General features: G+C 32.6%; 1 pseudogene; it reads right to left on the minus strand.

Moving 5' to 3' along the window:
• Window positions 1-306: 306 nt before the first annotated feature.
• LOC114006369 (uncharacterized) lies at window positions 307-483 on the minus strand (annotated as a pseudogene).
• Window positions 484-8,032: the final 7,549 nt, after the last annotated feature.

Genomic DNA, 8,032 nt, shown 5'->3' on the forward strand with positions numbered 1-8,032 from the left:
TATCATAAAGGTAAAGAGGAGAGTCACCTGATATATGTTCTCTAGGCCTTTTAGAAAACATGGAGTTGTTCCTTTGGCAACATATATGCGAATCTACAAGAAAGGTGATATTGTAGACATTAAGGGAATGGGTACTGTTAAAAAAGGAATGCCCCACAAATGTTACCATGGCAAAACTGGAAGAGTCTACAATGTCACCCAGCAGGCTGTTGGCATTGTTGTGAACAAGCAAGTTAAGGGCAAGATTCTTGCCAAGAGAATCAATGTGCCTATTGAGCATATTAAACATTCTAAGAGCAGAGATAACTTCATAAAACATGTGAAGGAAAATGACCAGAAAAAGAAAGAAGCCAAAGAGAAAGGTACCTGGGTTCAACTAAAACGCCAGCCTGCTCCACCCAGAGAAGCACACTTTGTTTCAATTAGCAATAATCGCGCCTCGGATAAACCTCATTGGCTACGATACTGCCACTGCGCAAAGCTGAGAAGCACACTTTGTGAGAACCAATGGAAAGGAGCCTGAGCTACTGGAATTCATGGCTTGATGGGTGTTAAAAATAAACTAATTTGTGGTCTATTAAAAAAAAAAGAAAATATAGCTAATGAATCTGATATAAGTACTTCTCAGAAGCAATTGACTAACACTTACAGAATGTCTAGAATACAATTTTATGTTGCCAACTGTTTTATCAGAGTAGTGTTTCTGCAATTTGCATTTTACTTTGCAAACACAAACCAATAAACATATGTGATAACCTCTAAAGTGTATTTGAACCAGGTATATTTGGCAGAGAATATATATTTTTTTATTTTTATCTTTGGTTGTATCTTCATTTGAGTTTTTGAGTTTCACTTGTATTACTTAAAATTCTAGAACTGTGCTGTCTAATATAGTAATAGCCATATATAATTATTGGACACTTAAAATGTGGCAATTCTAATTGTGACATGGTATAAAAGTATATTATCTGTCATCTATATCATCTATCATCTATACGTCCAACTACCTATCATCCATCTATCATCCCTATCTTTCTATCATCTATTCATATATATATATATATATATATATATATCATCCATCCAGTATTTTAATGACAGTATAAAAAGTAAGAGAAAGACTGCCCATAGCCTAGTGGTTAAAGAAGTCTTATCTAACCTGATCATAGTTCAAATTCTGTCCCCAAAGACTTGAATAACATAGCCAGGTTGGAGTAATGGGGGAGAAGGGATGATTGTGGTGTAACCATATACTGTTAGGGGGTACTTTCTTCCTCTTTCTTTGTCCCTGCATCTCTCTGGTGAATACACATGACCACTGGCAATAAAAAAAGGTTACATACATATATATATATATATATATGAATATAAAAATAGAAATTTTTCATATGGACTTAGTGGTAAAATAAAAATATTTTGTTATCTTGGATAAAATAAGAATGTACTGTAAAAATTTATTTTATATATTTCACATACTTTTCTAAGAAAGCCACTAGAACATTTAAAACTAACTATAGAGCTCACTTTATGTTTCTATTGAATCTGTCTTTCCAGATAATGACAGTTTTTATTATCCTACATTTAATTAAAAAACTATCAACTTTTTTCTTTATCACCTTTAAAGAGTTTTTATGATTCTGGTAATTCTTAGGCCCTTGGAAAACCATTAAAAATTTAAATTATGATTATCTCCCAATTTTTCTTATTGTAGATTTACTTTTGTCATTGTTCTGTAAGTATCTGTGGACTGTCAACTTTTACTGAAAATATCCACTCTTACATAAGTAATTTAACATTATTTTTCTCATTCCAAAGTCAATTTGTTCAGTTGTTTTTCAAAATTATTTTCTATTAAGTGGGAAAAAAGAGGTAAAAATAAAACAGGATTCTGTAATAGCATTAGTGATAGCATAGAGAGAAGGACACAGAATGTGGAGGAAGAGAAAAGCTATAGTTGAGATATGCAAAGGCCTTGTAGTTTTTCAATCATCAGAAAAAAATTAAAACCATATATCACAGCTAGTGTATAGGTATTGAAAAAGTGGGAAACAAAAGCTTAAGGAGAACCAATCATAAGTTGTACAAGCATATATTATGAGAACAATTAATAATAACAATGACAGATACCAATAAAAGTGGGCAGGAAAGATATGAAATAATTATATATACATATAATTATTTAAATTATTTAAGAACAATCCATTCTGTGAAAAGGATACAAAATTATTTTTCTTCTATCCTTTGGAAAAAATCTAGATCTTTTTCTGAATAATTAATTTTTTTCACTTTTGTTACCTTTTCTGTTTGCATCATACAGTGTGGAATTTTAAGAAATGTATCTACTTACTCAGTTTTATTTTCTTAAATCATTTACAATGTGATTTCAATTCAATACCAAAGAAGAGTCACTATGTAATTACCTAGTATTGAATTCCAATTTAGAGTATAAAGTGAAGAGCAGAGTAACTGATTATAAGAAATCTACATAAATAGAGCCCAATTTTAAGCAAAATAAGGTATCAAATAATTAAAATTTGTCTCCTATGATTATGATGAACTAAATATGAAACAGAATTACAACAATATGTCAAGATGTTATTAAGATACATTCTCCAGAATGTTTGCAGGAAAAATCAACGAAATATATTGATTGGATTATGCTCAGTTTATCCTAGATTTAAATAAGATTAGGCATGAAAGTGTGATAGTGGGAAAAAAGTCAGTATAGACATAACATTATCAAGTCATTTAAATACCTTAGTTGCTTTATCATGCAGCTGTTGGGTCGTTGGAAAAGTTATTATGCATTTTTCTATGTTCTTGTATGCAAAAAATGGGTCATGACTTTTTTGATGACACACTAGTTTAAGCTAATTGCTTAATAAGATATTTGTGTTACACAGATATGGTTTATTATCTGTTGGTGAGGATGTGTATAGTATTCTCAACTGGACTGAGATGTATAACATGCTGGGTAAACTAGAGATTGATTGTATAAATAATATAATAACAAAAATAAAATAAATAAAAATAAGATATCCCATAAAGGCCAAAGGAAACTTGTGACTGCTTTTCTTTTCTTTTCTTTTCTTTTCTTTTCTTTTCTTTTCTTTTCTTTTCTTTTCTTTTCTTTTCTTTTCTTTTCTTTTCTTTTCTTTTCTTTTCTTTTCTTTTCTTTTCTTTTCTTTTCTTTTCTTTTCTTTTCTTTTCTTTTCTTTTCTTTTCTTTTCTTTTCTTTTCTTTTCTTTTCTTTTCTTTTCTTTTCTTTATTCTCCTCTTGAGATCTTGGATATGCATGCAAACACGCCCAGCATGAGTTTAAACCACTGGGTCCGGGACTCGAACTGCAGTCAACTGCATGGGAGTCCAGTGACATAGCCATTATGCCAAGTGCTGGTCCCAGGAAATTTATAATTTCTTTGTAATCTGTTTATGTGACTGACCTCTTAACTAAGTTGGAATGTAGGAAAAGTATATGGTTCATGGTATGATTTTTGTTACATTATTAAATAAATGAATGAAATCATGGTGGACAAATAAATATCTTTGTTAGTTTAGAGACACTGATGTTTTTGAATTAAGAAAAAGCTGCCTTGTATGATTCTTGATGATGCATGTGTGTGTGTGTGTGTGTGTGTGTGTGTGTGTGTGTTTAAGTTTAATTTAAGTTTTTCTTTGAAAAAGAGAAATAGAGAGAAGGAGAGAGAGAACAACAGTGACCTTCACAGGGCCTTCCCACCAAGAACAACTGAGTCTTAGCCAGCCTGGATCACAGGCACATGTGACTGCACTTGATATATATAGAGAGACCTCCAGATATGAACCCGGGCTTTTCCACATGGAGCCAGAGTCAGAGTGTTACATTACCATTGTGCCACACTGTCATCCTATCTTTATTGTTTACCAAAATTTGTTTACCCCATTACTGAGAATAGAAATGTCTTTTACATTATTTTGAATGAAGTAGACTTCTGGTGTTTTGGTTGGCTTAGCATCCACTTTTTTTAATTTTAAAGGTACTTACTTTACTATGAAGAATGCATTCCATACATTTTATTTTATTTTACTATTTATCTTAATATTTTTTCCAAGCTTGATTGAAGTATGGTTAATAAGTGAAAATTGTATGTATTTGAGATGTACAGCTGGATGTTCAATATATGACACTATGAAGTGATAATCAAGCTAATTGGCATATCCATCACCTTACAGACTTCTTTATTATCTCCTTCCCCTTTTTATTGTGGTGAGAACATTTAAGTTCTGCTTCCTAAGCAAATTTCAAGTAAATAATACACCTTTATTTTTATTTATTTATTTATTTATTTTTGGAGAGGTTTTTGCTATAGGGCATGTGTGCTCGCCAGACAGACAGAGAGAGACAGAGAGACAGAAAGCGAGAAATCACCCCCCAGGAGGGATGGCCACGCCGCAATCCCTTCTCCTCCATTCTCCTCTTGGGATCTTGGGCATGCACACACAAACACGCCTGGCGTGAGTTTAAGCCACCGGGTCCCAGACTCGAACCGCAGTCGACTACATGGGAGTCCAGCGACATAGCCATTACGCTAACTGTTGGTCCCTACACTTTTATTAATTACAGTCACCATACTGTACTTCAGATCTCTAGAATTTATTCATCTTATGACTGAAATCTTGCATTCTTTAATTCTTCCACTCTTGGCAACCACCACTTGGTTGTTCTGTTTCTTATGAGTTCAACTTCTTTAGATTCCATTTATAAGTTGGTTCAACAGTATTTGCCTTTCTGTGTATGGATTCTTTCACTTTGCACAATGTCATCCAAATTCATCCATGTTATTGCAAATGACAGATTTGATTTATTTTTTAAGTCAAAATAGGATCTCATTATATATAATATATATTATTATACATAATATAATACAATTACATATACTACATAAACTCTTTCTATTTTTCCATGAACTTTTAAAATCCCGTGTATAATGAAATATATATGAATATATAGTGAAATATTGTGTGTTCATGTATCACATTTTCTTTATTCATTCATCATTGGATACAGGTCATTCCTGTACATTGGCTATGATTAATAATGGTGGAATGATCATGGGAGATCATCTGAGAATCTGATTTTAAATTCTTTGAATATATATTCAGAAGTGGCATTGCTGGGACATATTACAGTTTTATTTTTTAGGATTTTTAGCATTCACATTACTATTTTTCATAAGTTTGTATGAATTTATAATCTTATCAACTATCTACAGGGTTCCCTTTCTCCATATCTTTACCATTACTTTTTAATTTTTTATAAATTTATATGAATTTATACTCTTATCATCTATCTACAGGGTTCCCTCTCTCCATATCTTTACCATTATTTTTAAATTATTGTTGGATTTTTTTTTAAAGATTTTTTTTACCAAGGGGCATGTACCCTTGCTAGAGAGACACAGAGAGAGAGAGAGATGGAAGGAAATCACACCCTGGGGGATGGCTATGCAGCAGTCCTTTCTCCTTCATGATCCTCTTGGAATCATGCATGTGCACCCTGCATGAATCTCAAGTAGCCATATCTGGAACTTGATCTGCAGAGGCCGTCATGTGGGATCTAGTGCTCTAATCTCCATACCCTGCCAGCACCATTTGGCTATTTTATAATAGCCATTCTTATATGTGTGAGGTGTATCTCATGATGTTTTGATTTGCATTTCTCTGAAGATTTGCAGTTTCTGGCATCTTTTTGTATACATGTTGGCCACTTGTCTTTTTTTGAAAAATGTGTATTCAGGTTCATTGCTCCTTATTAAAAATTTTTTCTTGTTCTTTGTTTTTATTTTACTATTGAGTTGTATTCCTTCTATATTTTGCATATTAGCCCTCTACACATATATGGCTTCCAAACATTTTCTCTGATTCTATAGGTTGCCTTAGCAGTTTATTATTTTCTTTGCTGGGCAGCAACTTTTTAGTTTGCCATAGTCATGCTTGTGTGCATGTGTTTTATTTTGGTTTTGGTTTTGTTGCCTGTACTTTTGGAGTCATTTTCATAAAGTCATTTTAAGTCTAATGTTATGGAGCTTTTTCTTTGTTTTCTTTAAGGATATTTATAGTTTCAGATCTTACATTGGATTCTTTCATCTATTTTGAGTTGACTTTTCTGTTAGGTGTAAGATAAGGGTCTAATTTTGTTCTTCTGCATGTGGATAACTAGTTATATAAACACCTTTTATCAAAATGACCATCTTTCTCCAATTGTGTATTTTTTATTTTTTGGTCAAAAATTATTTTACTATGTATACATGGGTTACTTCTAGCTCTCTATTCTGTTCCATTGGTCTACATGTCTGTTTTTATATCAGTAACTTACTGTTTTGATTATTATAGCTTTGTTATATTTTTTGAAATCAGGTGTTTGATTCTTTCAATTTTACTCTACTTTCTCAAGATTACTTAGGTTTTCTGGTGTCTTTTGCACTTCCATATGAATTTTAGTATTTTTTTTTCTGTGAAAAATGCTGCTGGAATTTTTGTTGGGATTATACTGCATCTGTAGATATTACTTTGGACATACCTTAAGTAATGCTCAACTTACCAAGCCTCCAACTGGCTGTAGAAATAGGAACACTGTCCTAGATAGGTCAGTTAGAAGTTTGAGTTGATTGTAAGAGTTCTTAGCAGAATTTTTCTTTCAGAGCATAAAGAAAAATTTCTTTTTCTTACTATGTCTAAAATAAGCTCTAGTTTATCTTTTGATAAGCTCTAGTTTATTTTTGACACCCCAGTTATATAAACCAGTGTAATTGTATGCTAAGTCTAACTTGAGATAGGTTTCTTTTACTTTTAACTTGAGTAACTATCTAATTTTTTGAGCACACATACTTGTTGGCCTATGTAATTGATCATTCACTTACTTATTGTAAATTTTTGAAGCTCTGCTAATAACTAAATGGCTTGCTTCTTTCTGAGGTGCTAAATATACTGATGAATTATATTTCATTCTTGCTTCTGAAGAACAGAGGATGAAGGCATGTAGGGAGAAAGCTGAGTTTTAATAGGCAATATATACAAAATAGCATAGGAATACAGAAAGAAAATAGAGGCAAACATTACCTGGGGAAAAAAATTCAAAGAGAAGGAAACATCTGAACTCAACATTTTAAAAGAGTGTGGCATTCATGAGAAGTTGAAGATAATTTTCTCTGTTTTTACTATTAAAGTTGTCTGTATTTCTGTAAGTATTCCGTGATGCCTGTTCATGTCAACCATATTTATTGACTAATCATCCTCCTATTTTTTCTTCTCTATATCTGTATTGGAAGATAATTGTTTTATACTGAAGAAATATTTCCTGAAAGTTGCATAATGATCTATAATAAACACATAGAATGTGACCTCAATAAATATCAGTCATTTGTTACACAGGACAGGATAGCTGTGAGCAAGGATGCTCACATTCTGCAGATCACATAGTGCCTTTTCAACCTCATATATAACTAAAGTGTCAGACATTTTACCATTTACATAATGGCATAAAAGTAAATTTAATTTGAAGAATTACAGAGAAAGTAGGTTAACATGCTATACAGCCAAATTTTTTTTTTTCTTTTTAAAGTTGCTACAGGGTGTGCACACTCACCAGAGAGAAGCAGAAAGAGAGAAGAAGTGAGAAACCACCCCACAAAGGATGACCATGCTATGATCCCTTATTTTCCATTCTCCTCTTGAAATTTTGGGCATGCACACACAGGAACCCAGTGTGTTTTTCAGCTGTTGGGCCTGGGACTTGAACCACACAGTCAGTTACGTGAAGTCCAGCCACGTCAACCACTGTGCCAACTGGCTGGTCTAGCCAATAAGTAATCATCTTCCATTATATCTCAGTTGATCAATGCAAAGGCAGGCTGCCAAGGCTTTTTTTAAAATGTACTAAAACTCCATAACCATAACTCCACATGTAGAAGACAGGGACCACCATTTTTGTAGAAGGAAACAGGCAAAGCTTATCAGAGAAGTGATTTACTCTTCGGAAACTAAAACTACAGGT

Source organism: Tupaia chinensis, unplaced genomic scaffold (genome assembly GCF_000334495.1).
Source record: "Tupaia chinensis unplaced genomic scaffold, TupChi_1.0 Scaffold147312_1, whole genome shotgun sequence".
NCBI classification, from domain to species: Eukaryota; Metazoa; Chordata; class Mammalia; order Scandentia; family Tupaiidae; genus Tupaia; species Tupaia belangeri.